The 16,355-nt window shown below is 43.5% G+C and overlaps 1 long non-coding RNA gene across 1 annotated transcript; it reads right to left on the reverse strand.

Annotated features, from left to right (window-relative positions):
• Positions 1–1,130: 1,130 nt before the first annotated feature.
• On the reverse strand, positions 1,131–16,044 carry LOC141098842 (uncharacterized). Its single transcript, XR_012234373.1, has 4 exons — positions 15,969–16,044; positions 2,448–2,562; positions 2,146–2,267; positions 1,131–1,688 (listed from the first exon to the last, which is right to left on the reverse strand). It is a non-coding gene; the product is annotated as an uncharacterized lncRNA (long non-coding RNA).
• Positions 16,045–16,355: the final 311 nt, after the last annotated feature.

A 16,355-nucleotide genomic window follows, 5' to 3' on the forward strand; every position in this document is an offset into this window, starting at 1 on the left:
CAAAATCATATACATTTTATAAAGACGTATGAATCCGCAGCTGCCAACTGGTGACAGAGCTTCATGGCATTAGTCCGGCTCCCGTAAAGCACATCGCGGGGGTCTAAGGGAACGGGGAATTCCATTTGACGGAGAAATGTTTGAAGGTCAGAATCATTTTCATCCATTTCCCACAGCACTCTTATTGAGTACCCGCAGCACTGCAAGTAACGCTTTTTAGCTAAAAAGCCATAATATAATTGGCCATAGGAAGTGTTTGTGACCTTATTTGTGTCATTTTCATTATAACACCCCGGACGAACGTGGTAAAAACAGCAACAAAGGTCAAAAGGTGATGTGTCTGATGTTAACATAGGCAGAACCATCTAAAAAATATTTCCTGACATGTTTTTCAGTCCCTCTCATGACGTTGAATGTCAGTGTCCTCTGTGTGGGCTTCAAGTGTCACTAGTGATAGGGCACTATTGCGCCTCTTGTTCCCCCCACCATTTTTTGTATTAATGTTCTCTGTGTGGGCTACATCCATGAGCCATTGTATAGCCGGTGTGATGATTCTGCCCAGTAATGCTGAACAATGCTCACCGCCTCTACAAATGATTGGACACGCTCCAAATTTACAAATCTAAAATGATCGGTCTGTATGGGCGCGTTGAAATTGCGGAGAACCCTTTGATTTTTTTTAGTTAATTTTATTCAGCCCCATAACCAATCATTCTTAGGCTACTTTCACACTTGCGTTTTTTTTGCTGTGCGTTTTTTGCGCACACAAACGCATGAAAAAAATGGATCATGCGTTTGTGCATTTTTTTGCGGGTTTTGGTGCGTTTTTTTGCGCATACGTGCGCGTTACAATGCGTACGTGTGCGCACCCATAGACTTTAATGGGTGTTTTGCTGTAAAAAAAAAAAACGCATTGCGCGCGCATGCGTTTTTGGGGGGCAAGTCGGACGCACAAAAAATGCAAAAAGATGCATTTTGTGCGCCCGAGCGCACACTACAAAAAAAAACACATGGGCATACAAACGCATACAAACGCATGTCTATGCACACCCATGTAAAAGATATGGGAAAAAATGCATGCTTTTTTTGCGCTAAAAAACAGTGCAAAAAAACGCAAGTTTGAGACCAGCCTTAGTCACACAGATTTATTTAAATTCGCAGGGGATGATTGTACAGTTGCATAATTTTGTTTAAAATCATATACAGTAGTTCTGCGATAATGTCTGGCCGTGCATTTATCAGTCTTTCATGCGTATCGCAGAAAGATTTTAGTTTGGTCTGGCTGAGTTTGGTATGGGCGTACTGAGCAGACATAGCAAGAAACATTTTGACGTGCTCATCATCCCACACAGGATTGGCTGTGTGAGCTGACCAATCAACACCTTTCTGCTTCTTACGCGGCGTCGTGATGCTGAGCATTTCTTTAGCGGTAATGCAGTGCCGAAATCGCTGGACGGTTCTGCAGGTGAACTCTCTGCAGATTGTGCAGTTTGACACATCCGTATATTGTTCGGCTTCTTACTCTTCGGGTTCCCGGGGTGCGCGGCTGTCGGGGAGCTTTCTTCTCGATCCGCAGCACAGATGGGTAAGAGGATTTGTTCTCACAGACGCATTAGCTCTATGCGGGGGATTCTGCGTAGATTCGCAGCGAGGTTGGTGCAAAACTTGAGGTTGAAGATTCGTCGTAACTAAAAGAAAAGGACAATTAGAGGAAAAGATCCATGCACAAAAAAAAGCGCACACCCATGTGTAAAAATATGTGTAGGCCATGATACGTAAGAAAGTGTATGAACAATTATTATTAGTAGACAAAACAAACCACAATAAAATCAATTAAAAAGATAAAACACATCACATAGGTCCCATAAAGCAGCAATATAGCACACCACAATATACTATGGGTGAAACAAGAATTCCCAAGACAAAGTAGAATATATATATGAATCCTGAATATTTGCAGAAACAGCGCCAATCTGGGCGTCCCCAGAAGGCAAAAAAAAGAGAGACAGAGCCCTGTATGAGATCAGAGATACCTGTAGAGATGGTGCCCCTATGAAAAGGGAGTACCCCTAAAATGAAAATGACCTGCATAGAAAAAAGCATCTAGGAAAGGCTTAGGGCTAAAATAGCCAGCAAGTCACCAACCAGGAGAGCAGATGTCAGGGCGTCAGGGATAGCAAAGTGGGACAGTGGTCCCGGGACCAAAGGTGATGTGGGGAGCCCCATGCGTGTCGCTGCTGACCGCGGCTTCGTCAGGGGAAGTGTAACTAAAAGAGAAGATACAAGCCACAGTTATCCGCGAACCCTGCGTAATATAGGAAAAGCTACATGACCCAGTTATCTTTGATTGGGTGTAATATTTGAAAAGTTAGCCGCACCAGTTATCCATGAAATCGATGTAACATTGTATAAGTACACTATAGAACAGACTAAATATATAGACTTACAAGTATGAACCGGGTATTGCAGATGCTGAATTAGTGGTCATCTCATTGTCCCATCTCGATTGTTTGGGGATATTTCCTTTTTCAGATTGAAGTCTTCAGGCCACGAGATTAGCAGCTGGAAATAAAGATAACTATCAGTTACCACAGAAATGAGATCTACACCTGATACCTACATAAATCTGAGAAACGTATGTACTTCAAAGAGCCGCTACCTTTTCTATTCTTGAGGCCTCTGCTTAGCGAATTTCCACGTCTTTCAGGAGCATCGGGTATTGGGGGGATTAAAGGATTGTAGCCAGCTTCTACAAACTCAACCTCTGAATCCTGCTGATCACTCGGTTCAGGAGCATCCCTGCTTTCCGACATACTGGACGCTTGAAGTAACTCAGAATATGTATGAGAACATGTTTTTAGTTCCGTGTCTAGATACACGGGTTCAAATCAGCTGATATACATATAGGTTTCCTGCCTGTGACAGTCTGATGAGAATTAGATGTTCGCTGCTTGTTGGCAGAGTTATTATTCTCTGATGGTTTCACCGTTACGGAATCATAGGCTTCATAATTCCGAGTAATGAACATGTTGTCATAGGGGAAGTTGGGAACCGTACACTCTTCTTACATAAGGCTACTTTCACACTTGAGTTTTTTTGCACTGCGCTGCGTGCAAACGCACATAAAAAATGCATCATTCGTTTTCATGCGTTTTTTGTATTTTTGCGTATGTTTTTTTTTTAAAAAAAACATGATTTTTTTTTGCGCTGACGTGCACATTACCATAGACTATAATGGGTTTTTGGGTGAATTTTCTGCGCATTACCATAGACTATAATGGGTTTTTGGGTGAATTTTCTGCGCATTGCCATAGACTATAATGGGTTTTTGGGTGAATTTTCTGCGCATTATCATAGACTAAATGGGTTTTTGGGTGAATTTTCTGCACATTGCCATAGACTAAATGGGTTTTTGGGTGAATTTTCTGCGCATTACCATAGACTATAATGGGTTTTTGGGTGAATTTTCTGCGCATTATCATAGACTAAATGGGTTTTTGGGTGAATTTCTGCGCATTACCATAGACTAAATGGGTTTTTGGGTGAATTTTCTGCGCATTACCATAGACTATAATGGGTTTTTGGGTGAATTTTCTGCGCATTACCATAGACTAAATGGGTTTTTGGGTGAATTTTCTGCGCATTGCCATAGACTATAATGGGTTTTTGGGTGAATTTTCTGCGCATTACCATAGACTATAATTGGTTTTTGGGTGAATTTTCTGCGCATTACCATAGACTATAATGGGTTTTCGGGTGAATTTTTTGCGCATTACCATAGACTATAATGGGTTTTTGGGTGAATTTTCTGCGCATTACCATAGACTAAAATGGGTTTTTGGGTGAATTTTCTGCACATTGCCATAGACTAAAATGGGTTTTTGGGTGAATTTTCTGCACATTGCCATAGACGAAAATGGGTTTTTGGGTGAATTTTCTGCGCATTACCATAGACTAAAATGGGTTTTTGGGTGAATTTTCTGCACATTGCCATATTCTAAAATGGGTTTTTGGGTGAATTTTCTGCGCATTACCATAGACTATAATGGGTTTTTGGGTGAATTTTCTGCGCATTGCCATAGACTATAATGGGTTTTTGGGTGAATTTTCTGCGCATTACCATAGACTATAATGGGTTTTTGGGTGAATTTTCTGTGCATTGCCATAGACTATAATGGGTTTTTGGGTGAATTTTCTGTGCATTACCATAGACTAAATGGGTTTTTGGGTGAATTTTCTGCGCATTGCCATAGACTATAATGGGTTTTTGGGTGAATTTTCTGCGCATTACCATAGACTATAATGGGTTTTTGGGTGAATTTTCTGCGCATTACCATAGACTATAATGGGTTTTTGGGTGAATTTTCTGCGCATTATCATAGACTAAATGGGTTTTTGGGTGAATTTTCTGCACATTGCCATAGACTAAATGGGTTTTTGGGTGAATTTTCTGCGCATTACCATAGACTATAATGGGTTTTTGGGTGAATTTTCTGCGCATTATCATAGACTAAATGGGTTTTTGGGTGAATTTCTGCGCATTACCATAGACTAAATGGGGTTTTGGGTGAATTTTCTGCGCATTACCATAGACTATAATGGGTTTTTGGGTGAATTTTCTGCGCATTACCATAGACTAAATGGGTTTTTGGGTGAATTTTCTGCGCATTGCCATAGACTATAATGGGTTTTTGGGTGAATTTTCTGCGCATTACCATAGACTATAATTGGTTTTTGGGTGAATTTTCTGCGCATTACCATAGACTATAATGGGTTTTCGGGTGAATTTTTTGCGCATTACCATAGACTATAATGGGTTTTTGGGTGAATTTTCTGCGCATTACCATAGACTAAAATGGGTTTTTGGGTGAATTTTCTGCACATTGCCATAGACTAAAATGGGTTTTTGGGTGAATTTTCTGCACATTGCCATAGACGAAAATGGGTTTTTGGGTGAATTTTCTGCGCATTACCATAGACTAAAATGGGTTTTTGGGTGAATTTTCTGCACATTGCCATAGGCTAAAATGGGTTTTTGGGTGAATTTTCTGCGCATTACCATAGACTATAATGGGTTTTTGGGTGAATTTTCTGCGCATTGCCATAGACTATAATGGGTTTTTGGGTGAATTTTCTGCGCATTGCCATAGACTATAATGGGTTTTTGGGTGAATTTTCTGCACATTACCATAGACTATAATGGGTTTTTGGGTGAATTTTCTGCGCATTGCCATAGACTATAATGGGTTTTTGGGTGAATTTTCTGCACATTGCCATAGACTATAATGGGTTTTTGGGTGAATTTTTTGCGCATTGCCATAGACTAAAATGGGTTTTTGGGTGAATTTTCTGCGCATTGCCATAGACTATAATGGGTTTTTGGGTGAATTTTCTGTGCATTACCATAGACTATAATGGGTTTTTGGGTGAATTTTCTGCGCATTACAATAAACTATAATGGGTTTTTGGGTGAATTTTCTGCGCATTACCATAGACTATAATGGGTTTTTGGGTGAATTTTCTGCGCATTGCGTGCGCATGCGCTTTTTTTTAGACAGGTCGGACGCACAAAAAATGCAACAGGATGCATTTTGTGCGCCCAGGCACACACTACAAACAAACGCATGCGCGTACAAATGCATGTCTATGCGCACCCATGTTAAGTATAGGAAAAAAATGCAAGTGTGAAACCAGCCTTAGAAAGAATGAAATATATAATTAATATACAAAACACTGACTAAAGCAGAATGAGACAATACTCCATACATTATATTCGGTATAATACCATATTAACTATATGCACACCTTGCAGAGGTCCAGCTTATTATTATATCATAAGTATTACTAGATAATATTAGGCATCAATTATATTGGTTAACTCACAAATATGCCTTTAACTATGAATACACTACTAAATTATTAAAACAAATAGCGGCTTTAACTATTGTATTACATAAACTATAGCATAACGCCTTTAACTATGAATACACTATTAATTATTAAAGCAAACGGCGGCTTTTAACTATGCATAATTAAATATAATTAAGCAATTCTGCATAATGAAAAGACAAGATAGAATATTGCAAATCTCTGCATATACACTCACTGGCCACTTTATTAGGTACACCATGCTAGTAACGGGTTGGACCCCCTTTTGCCTTCAGAACTGCCTCAATTCTTCGTGGCAGAGATTCAACAAGGTGCTGGAAGCATTCCTCAGAGATTTTGGACCATATTGACATGATGGCATCACACAGTTGGCGCAGATTTGTCGGCTGCACATCCCTGATGCGAATCTCCCGTTCCACCACATCCCAAAGATGCTCTATTGGATTGAGATCTGGTGACTGAGGAGGCCATTTGAGTACAGTGAACTCATTGTCATGTTCAAGAAACCAATCTGAGATGATTCGAGCTTTATGACATGGCGCATTATCCTGCTGAAAGTAGCCATCAGATGTTGGGTACATTGTGGTCATAAAGGGATGGACATGGTCAGCAACAATACTCAGGTAGGCTGTGGCGTTGCAACGATGCTCAATTGGTACCAAGGGGCCCAAAGAGTGCCAAGAAAAAATTCCCCACACCATGACACCACCACCACCAGCCTGAACCGTTGATACAAGGCTGGATGGATCCATGCTTTCATGTTGTTTACGCCAAATTCTGACCCTACCATCCGAATGTCGCAGCAGAAATCGAGACTCATCAGACCAGGCAACGTTTTTCCAATCTTCTACTGTCCAATTTCGATGAGCTTGTGCAAATTGTAGCCTCAGTTTCCTGTTCTTAGCTGAGAGGAGTGGTACCCAGTGTGGTCTTCTGCTGCTGTAGCCCATCTGCCTCAAAGTTCGACGCACTGTGCGTTCAGAGATGCTCTTCTGCCTACCTTGGTTGTAACGGGTGGCAATTTGAGTCACTGTTGCCTTTCTATCAGCTCGAACCAGTATGCCCATTCTCCTCTGACCTCTGGCATCAACAAGGCATTTCCGGCCACAGAACTGCCGCTCACTGGATTTTTTTTCTTTTTCGGACCATTCTCTGTAAACCCTAGAGATGGTTGTGCGTGAAAATCCCAGTAGATCAGCAGTTTCTGAAATACTCAGACCAGCCCTTCTGGCACCAACAATCATGCCACGTTCAAAGGCACTCAAATCACCTTTCTTCCCCATACTGATGCTCGGTTTGAACTGCAGGAGATTGTCTTGACCATGTCTACATGCCTAAATGCACTGAGTTGCCGCCATGTGATTGGCTGATTAGAAATTAAGTCTTAACACACAGTTGGACAGGTGTACCTAATAAAGTGGCCAGTGAGTGTACTTACATTTAGATTAGTTCTGAGATGTTGGAAATTGCTTGACCCGAGGACGTTTGCAGCTGGGAGATGCACTAGCAGGCAGTAAGGCCTGTTTCACACAACCGTTTGTGTCCATCAGTCAAAATCCGCCGTTGTGCAAAAAAAAACGGATCCGCCATTTTTCTTGGCGGATCCGTTTTTTCCCCATTGTGTTGCATTACCGGCGGATCTTGAAGGATGGCCATCCGTTGGATCCGGTTTTTTGCGGATCCGCCAAAATTTTGACGTCCGCCGACATGCCCGAACGGACCATGCAACGTTTTTTCGGGCGGCAGGATCCACACTTCACACTGCGCATGCCCGAAAGACTTCACTTAGCCGAAAATTTAACCCTAAACTCTGTTCTGGCGGCTGAAAAATTTCTCTCTCTCTCCCTCTCTTTCTCTCTCTGTCCCTTCCTCAGGCAGCGGTTCCTTTAAAATTCTTAATTTGACGGATCCGTTAACCGCCATTTTAGCGGATTTTGACTGACCAAAAAAACTGATGTGTGAAACAGGCCTAAGCCCCATGAATTTATTTTGGCTAGCAGAAAACACGCCTTCTGTCAACACCCAGAAACACACCGGAAAAAACACCACAGATACGCCCCCTCCACAAGCCTTCTGTTAACACAATTATTGCATGTATTAACACAATCATGATAAAGCCGGTTTAAAATTCAACATTTTATACGATTGAATTTCTGATCATCGCCACACATTCATTTATTCAATCACTAGATTATGGCCCGATGCTATCGCATCGGGAGGGTGCGATAGCATCACACCTCTTGCCATGTTAACCCTCAACACACACCCTCCTCTTACCTTTCACCATCTCCACTCACTCTTTCACTCCGCATACGACCCCTTCTCTCACTCCGTCTCTCATACTCACGCCGTCATCGCCGCTGCTCCACGATCCCCGACATCTTCTTCCGCCGGCGCCATCCTGGATCCAGACGTTGTCCAGGCCGGCGACATGTTCTTGCGGCGACGCCATCTTGAGTATCATGAAATCCCGCGATATTCAAGATGGCGTCGCCGGAAGAACATGTCGCCGGCGTGGACGACGTCGGGATCCAAAATGGCGTCGGCGAAATCTCACGAGTTTTCGCTGACGCCATTCTGGATCCCGATGTCGTCCTTGCCCGCGACATGTTCTTGCGGCGACGCCATCTTGAGTATCACGGGATTTCGCCGATCCAAAATAGCGTCGCAGCAGGAACATGTCGCCGGCGTGGATGCGGTCGGGATCCAAAATGGCGTCGGCGAAATCTCGCGAGATTTCGCCGACGCCATTTTGGATCCCGACGTCCTCCACGCCGGAGACATGTTCTTGCGGCGACGCCATCTTGACTATCGCGGGATTTCGCCGATCCAAAATGGCGTTGCCGCAAGAACATGTCGCCGGCGTGGAGGACGTCTGGATCCAGGATGGCGGGGATCGTGGATCAGCGGCGATGACGGCGTGAGTATGAGAGACGGAGTGAGAGAAAGGGTCGTATGTGGAGTGAAAGAGTGAGTGGACGTGAGTGGAGATGGTGAAAGGTGAGATGAGTGTGTGTGTTGAGGGTTAACATGGAAAGAGGTGTGCGGTGACGTCACCGGTTACAACTGGACGGAAGTTGTTACAACCGGAAGCTGCTTAGGGCATTTATTATTATAGATGGTGACTAAATAATATTAGAGAAACAATATTTCACGCCTGAAGTCTGAAGTGCCTAATTGGTTGAATAAACAAGATACATCCACACTGCGCAAACATGTAAAAAAAAGATTTCAAACAAATAAAATTTTTGTCTCGGACATTGATTCGCAGTTACAAGCGGATTTGGTTAGCTTAATTGAATATTCGAGTGAAAATGATGATGTGAAATACCTCCTGACTGTGACTAACGTCCTCTCCAAACACGCGTAGGTTGTCGCGATGCCCAACAAGACTGGAGCATCTGTAGCTCGTTCATTCAAATTAATATTTGAAAATGAGCAGCGTGTCCCGCAAAAATTACAGATGGATCGGGGCAAAGAATTTATGAATTCGGCCATGAAGCGTATTTGTAAAACACATAAAATTCATCATTTTTTTCTTGCCAACAATACCGTAAAGGCCGCTATAGTGGAGCGATTTAATCGCACATTAAAAACCTGTGTGTGGCGTTATCTTACGAACCATAATACCTTTAGGTATATTGATATTTTACCCGGTCTGGTCCACAGTTACAATCATACCTACCACACAACGATTCACAGCCGCCCATGTGATGTGACAAAGAAAAATTTGTTACAAATATGGAAAAATATTTATAGCCCTAGTATGACTAATAAACTAAGTCATGCAAAAAGGACTCCAGAGAGTCATTTTGAGTCCAAAAATTTGTAATACTCAATTAAATGCCATAGAAAATCAAGGTAAAAAATCAATATATTTATTTCAAATTACAAAAATACAAACAGTAATTCACAAGTTTATAAAATGTAAAAAATGCAAGTACAGGCGGGCAGCTTCATAACCATATATGCACTGATAAGCACCATCATTATGGACTAGCAGGCTGTCTAGTCATGATAAAAATGTAAAATTTCAGGCAGAAAGTGCATAATAAATCTTATCATGATAAATAACCTTATAACCCCCTAGATCCTGCCCCCCCGAGGAAGCCACAGCGAAACGCGCGTCGGGGCACGCATCCATCATGGGTAAGCAATGCCTAGGATCTATGGGGTTATAAGGTTATTTATTTTTTGATCATGTTGTTCTCCAATGGCCACATTTTGTGAGTTAATATATAGATTGAAAAGCATTATTTGATGTTTTTTTCTTTACCATTTCCCCACTCCTGAGCCTTGCTCCAATGGACACACATTTGGTATCAGTTCATTGTCAAATCATGCTAGGATTTATTATCATAGTGCAAGCTCATTTGTATCAACAACATGTAAACCATGAAAACATTTACCAAAAAACAATGTCAGAATTGCATTTTTTCACAATTTTACAGCACTTGGAATAATTTTGCTATTTTCCAGTCCACTCTCTGGTAAAATTAATGTTGTCATTCAATAGTATCACTCTTTCCCACAAATTCAGGCCCTCACGGAAGTGGAATTAGACGTTAAGTGAGTATAACTGTGTTTGTTATTTTTAAATAAAAAATTAAAACTGTGTTTAGTCTTATTTCTAATAGAAGACTTTATTCGGGCTGTGTCTTTATTTACCACACAACTATAGGATTAGTAATCGATAGATGTCTTATAGACGCTTCTCCATTACTTAGCCGTGAGCTTGATGTCACCTGACAATGAAAAGATGACATCAACCCTACTTGCCACCACTACAGAACAAATGAGAATAGTTGGGCAAAGTGTCAAAATTGGCACATCTGATAGATGCATCTTTTATAGCCAGCTGTGGGTTACTATTTTTAAGCTGGGGAACCAATATCTAATTCCACTTACCAGCCTTAGAATACCAGCCTCCATCTGTCTGATTTGGCAAGGCTAGTGTTAGGCATCGGGATTCTCTCTCGGCACAGGGTAGATCAAAAGCCTTATCTCCTTCTGCAGCCTTCCAGTAGTCTTGACCGCAGTAATTACTGCTCAGCAAAAACGTCGGTCTCAGCATCTTGCTCAGACTCGTGCTGTGCACTGTGTTACTGCTGCCTCTCCAGATCCAGCCTTAGTAAATGGCAATACGCAGCGGCGAGCAGCCTTTTCTGAGGCTAAGTCCAGGAATCACTCTACTGAACATGCTCATGAGGTGGTGACTTCCCATTGGTGGTCAGTTGTCAGCTGCTCTGGTGATGTGGCAGTCCCGGATTGGTCCACGAGCAAGTTCCTGTGTGACTGGACTTAAGCACGTCTATAAAAGTGACCTTTGGCACGCTAGGATCATTTGCCATATGTGTTGGTGGATATGTTACCACCCTGTGTGTATGTGTCCCTCTACTAGCACAGCGAGTGTGTGTCTAAACAGGCAGTGTAGGGTGTAAACTCCTGCTTGGCTTAGTATCTGCCACCGGATGACCCGTGTTCGTGCGTACATTGCACAACCTGTTTCAGAGCAAGCTCAACCACCAGGTTAATCTTCCTTGGGTGGTTAAGTCATAGGGACCCCAAATAACATCATTACCATTATGCTCCTGTGACGTCTAACAGGGCATATCTTAGAGTGCTCTCTGTTTATGTGCTGCACTGCTGAGTAACAGAGTTAGTTACTTAGCATTCTGTTCACACCGAGTGACGCTTGACAGTGCTTGCTCGCAGCTTTGCTTCACCATTGTTTACTAGCTGCGGTTCCTCCATCACCGCACGGTGGACCTCGAGTCGGGTTGTGATTGCACCTTCTAATAAATTATACTTGGTGCGATCTGCAAACTCTAACAGCTGGTTTTCAAAAAATGGGGGGGACCCCATGCCGCTTTTTTTTTAAATCATTTATTTAAATGAAAAATATGGTGTGGGGACCCCTTTATTCTTGATATCCAGCCTTGCTGAAGCTGACAGCTGAGGGCTGCAGCCCCCAGCTCTGAGTTTTGACTATCTGGTTGTCAAAAATACAGGGGAATCTACGCCGCTTTTTTAAAATTATTTAATTACAGCACAGGTGTCGGCTGATAAATACCCACATCTTCCGCTCCTGCTGTCACCGTTATTAGCAGCAGCATGCATCAAATGATGGGAACTGTAGTCCCATCAGCCGTCACCAATGACTGGAGGTGAACTTTATACCCCTGTGCATTCTATATTTTGACAGCGTGGGAACTCCGACTCTCTGACGGGAGGTGAAGATTTTACAGCCCATCAGAAACAGTGTTTGCCGTACTGTCATTCACATGACAGCGCAACAAGCACCCGGTGTTCGGGCAGCCGAACCAAAACAGTAACATAGACTTACTGGTGAAGTCCATGTTTGGTCTCTCTACCCTAACAGCAGATGTTCCATATGGACGCCATCTCTAGTCATGAAGGTTATTTCCAGTTCATCGGCTGGCTCACAGTGAACTGAGCGTGGGAAACAAAATTTCAGTGACCGGCGGTAACCTTTATGATTTTACCACTCATAACTGAAGCTGCGCCCTCGTCTCAACTGCTCTTATATTAGTAAAACAGTTTATAAAACTTAGAAACTTATTGTAATAATTAATTGGGAATATATGAAACAGAAAATTGTTAGTCATAGGTAGTTATTTATTAACTATTCTGCATATGGATCAATTTCAAGTTTTATAGCAAAAATTGTACTTTTAAAAAATAATTCATTTTATGAAATCCATTTTCTAGCGCCCGATCTCCCAATGTAATGAAAAATGTTCTCCTGGACATAGAAAAGCTCCTAAGCTTGGGCACCAAGATTGTTGCTATGACTGCGTTTCCTGCTCAGAAGGAGAAATATCCCAAACTACAGGTGGGAATATAATCTCTCTATATAAAACTGAATGTATGTGTGTGTGTGTGTGTGTGTGTGTGTGTGTGTGTGTGTGTGTGTGTGTGTGTGTGTGTGTGTGTATCACCAACCAATCACGAAGCATCTTTCATTTCACCAGAGCTGTTCAAAAGAAGCTGAGCTGTGATTGGTTGCTATGAGCAACAGTTTTCCTTGCAACCAATCACTAAGCATCTCTCATTTCACCAGAGCTGGTTAAAAGAAGCTGAGCTGTGATTGGTTGCTATGAGCAAGTTTTCCCACTTGACAACACCTCAGCAGACACTGACATGGTGGGAGAAGTCTAGCATCCCTGGGAACATAAGCTCCCAGCCTTTGTCTGCCCCCCTGAAAGAAGCAAGAGAGCATGTGACAGAAATGAATCCCCCCTCCCGTGCCCATATACCCATCACACATCCTCTGTCCCATAGGCACATCTTCTCACTTAAATGGATCATTGGTATGGAAGTCAGGGCAAATCCATCCAGCACTTTGGCTTTGACCCCAGGTCTCAATAAAGGGATCATTGATATGGAAGTTAGGACCGAACCAATCAGCTCTGTTGTTCAGACCCCATGGTCTCTTAAAGAGATCATTGGTTTGGAAGTTAGGGCAAATCCTCTCTGTGCTTTGGTACTGAAAGGGTTCACCAGTATTGAAGTCAGGGCAATTGCCTTCAAATGCTCTGGTACTGACCCCAGGCTCTCTTAAAGGGATCTCCTGTATGGAAGCTAGGGCAAATCCCGCAGCACTCTGATTCTGACCCCAGGGTTCTATTAAAGGGATCATTGGTATGCAAGCCACGGCAAATCCCATAGCACTCTGATTCTGACCCCAGGCTCTCTTAAAGGGATCCCTGGTATGGAAGTTAGGGCAAATCCACTCAGTACTCTGGTTCTGATCCCAGGCATCTCTTAAAGGGATCCCCGGTATGGAAGTGAGGGCAAATCCACTCAGTGCTCTTGTTCTAACCCCTGGCCTCTCTTAAAGGGATATCCGGTATGGAAGTGAGGGCAAATCCACTCCGTGCTCTGGTTCTAACCCCTGGCCTCTCTTAAAGGGATCCCCGGTATGGAAGTTAGGGCAAATCTACTCAGCGCTCTGGTTCTGATTCCAGGCCTCTCTTAAAGGGATCCCCGGTATGGAAGTTAGGGCAAATCCACTCAGCGCAGCGCTCTGGTTCTGATCCCAGGCCTCTCTTAAGGGGATCCCCAGTATGGAAGTGAGGGCAAATCCACTCAGTGCTCTGGTTCTGACCACAGGCCTCTCTTAAAGGGATCCCCGATATTGAAGTGAGGGCAAATCCACTCTGTGCTTCGGTACTGACCCCAGGCCTCTCTTAAAGGGATCTCCGGTATGGAAGTTAGGGTAAATCCCTCAGCGCTCTGATTCTCACCCCAGGCTTCTATTAAAGGGATCATTGGTATGGAAGTCAGGGCAAACCACTCAGCGCTCTGGTTCTGACCCCAAGCTGACGGGATGATGTGGTATATTAGGGGGAGTAGTCCGGTGGCTCTGGCTGACAAGATGATGTGGGATATTAGAGGTAGTAGTCCCGTGGCTCTGGCTGATGGGATGACATGGGATATTAGAGGTAGTAGTCCAGTGGCTCTGCCTGATGGGATGATGTGGGATATTAGGGGTAGTAGTCCGGTGGCTGTGACGGGATGATGTGGGATATTAGGGGTAGTAGTCCAGCGGCTGTGACGGGATGATGTGGGATATTAGGCGTAGTTGTCTGGTGGCTCTGGCTGATGGGTCGATTTGGAATATTAGGGGTAGTAGTCCGGTGGCTGTGACGGGATGATGTGGGATATTAGGGGTAATAGTCCGGTGGCTCTGGCTGAAGGGATGATGCAGGATATTAGGGGTAGTAGTCCGGTGGCTCTGGCTGACGGGATGATGTGGGATATTAGGGGTAGTAGTCCGGTGGCTCTGGCGGGATGATTTGGGATATTAGGGGTAGTAGTCCGGTGGCTCTGGCTGATGGGATGATGTGGGATATTAGGGGTAGTAGTCCGGTGGCTCTGGCTGACGGGATGATGTGGGATATTAGGCGTAGTTGTCTGGTGGCTCTGGCTGACGGGATGATGTGGGATATTAGTGGTAGTAGTCCGGTGGCTCTGGCTGACGGGATGATGTGGGATATTAGTGGTAGTAGTCCGGTGGCTCTGGCTGACGGGATGATGTGGGATATTAGTGGTAGTAGTCCGGTGGCTCTGGCTGACGGGATGATGTGGGATATTATGGGTAGTAGTCCGGTGGCTCTGGCTGATGGGTCGATTTGGAATATTAGGGGTAGTAGTCCGGTGGCTGTGACGGGATGATGTGGGATATTAGGGGTAGTAGTCCGGTGGCTCTGGCTGAAGGGATGATGTGGGATATTAGGGGTAGTAGTCCGGTGGCTGTGACGGGATGATGTGGGATATTAGGGGTAGTAGTCCGGTGGCTCTGGCTGACGGGATGATGTGGGATATTAGGGGTAGTAGTCCGGTGGCTCTGGCGGGATGATGTGGGATATTAGGGGTAGTAGTCCGGTGGCTCTGGCTGATGGGATGATGTGGGATATTAGGGGTAGTAGTCCGGTGGCTCTGGCTGACGGTATGATGTGGGATATTATAGTGAATGTGGTTATGCGGAGTGGGAGGGGCTCTACACTCAGCTTTATATATATACTGTAGATATAATCATTATAGTTTGTTATAACTAATCGTAGTTTCTTACTGTGCCCGGGCAGCGCTGGGCTCTTCATCTAGTAGATGATAAATCTGATGGGAGAGACCATCAGGTAGATTGCCACAATATAATCTGCTGTGTATTAGAAAAACATAGTACAACAAATGTGAAAAAATACTCTGCTGTAAAAAAATATCTAATATGTGCATGGCCCATATGAGAGGGGTGGGAGCCTCCCAAAAACTAGCAAAAGCAAGAGACCAATTGAATACAAACACATGGGCAATGCACATTGTGAATAAGTCGGTAGGACAGTATTCACACCACCAAGAGACTAAAACACAGAGAAACACAGTACAACAAACGTGAAGAAATATTCTGCTGTAAAAACAAGCTAACAATAAACAGCAAGTGCTAGTAAAAAGATGATAACAAAACAGGGTATTTAGTTGACTCCACCAGATGCCAAGGTATACCCTTCAGAACAGTCCTAACCAATGTATTTAAAACCTGATCATGTGAGCAGTACCTATATGAGCAGGATTCAGAGAGGTAATGTTTGAAGTGGACACGCTGTATGAGACGGTTTTATATGTCCATGGCCCACATGAGAGGGGAGGGCGCCTCCCACCCCTCTCATGTGGGCCATGCACATATAAAGGACTACTCTGAAGGGTATACCTTGGCATCTGGTGGAGTGGCTTAATATACATTTTTTGCAAAAAACTTATCAACTAAATACCCTGTTTTTGTTGGCATCTTTTTACTAGCATTTGCTGTTTATTGTTAGATTTTTTTTACAGCAGAGTATTTTTTCACGTTTGTTGTACTGTGTTTCTCTGTGTTTTAGTCTCTTGGTGGTGTGAATGCTGTCCTACCGACTTATTCACAATGTGCATGGCCCTTGTGTTTGTAT

This window comes from Dendrobates tinctorius, unplaced genomic scaffold (genome assembly GCF_039654945.1).
Source record: "Dendrobates tinctorius isolate UK_male_01 unplaced genomic scaffold, ASM3965494v1 ptg000095l, whole genome shotgun sequence".
Taxonomy (NCBI): Eukaryota; Metazoa; Chordata; class Amphibia; order Anura; family Dendrobatidae; genus Dendrobates; species Dendrobates tinctorius.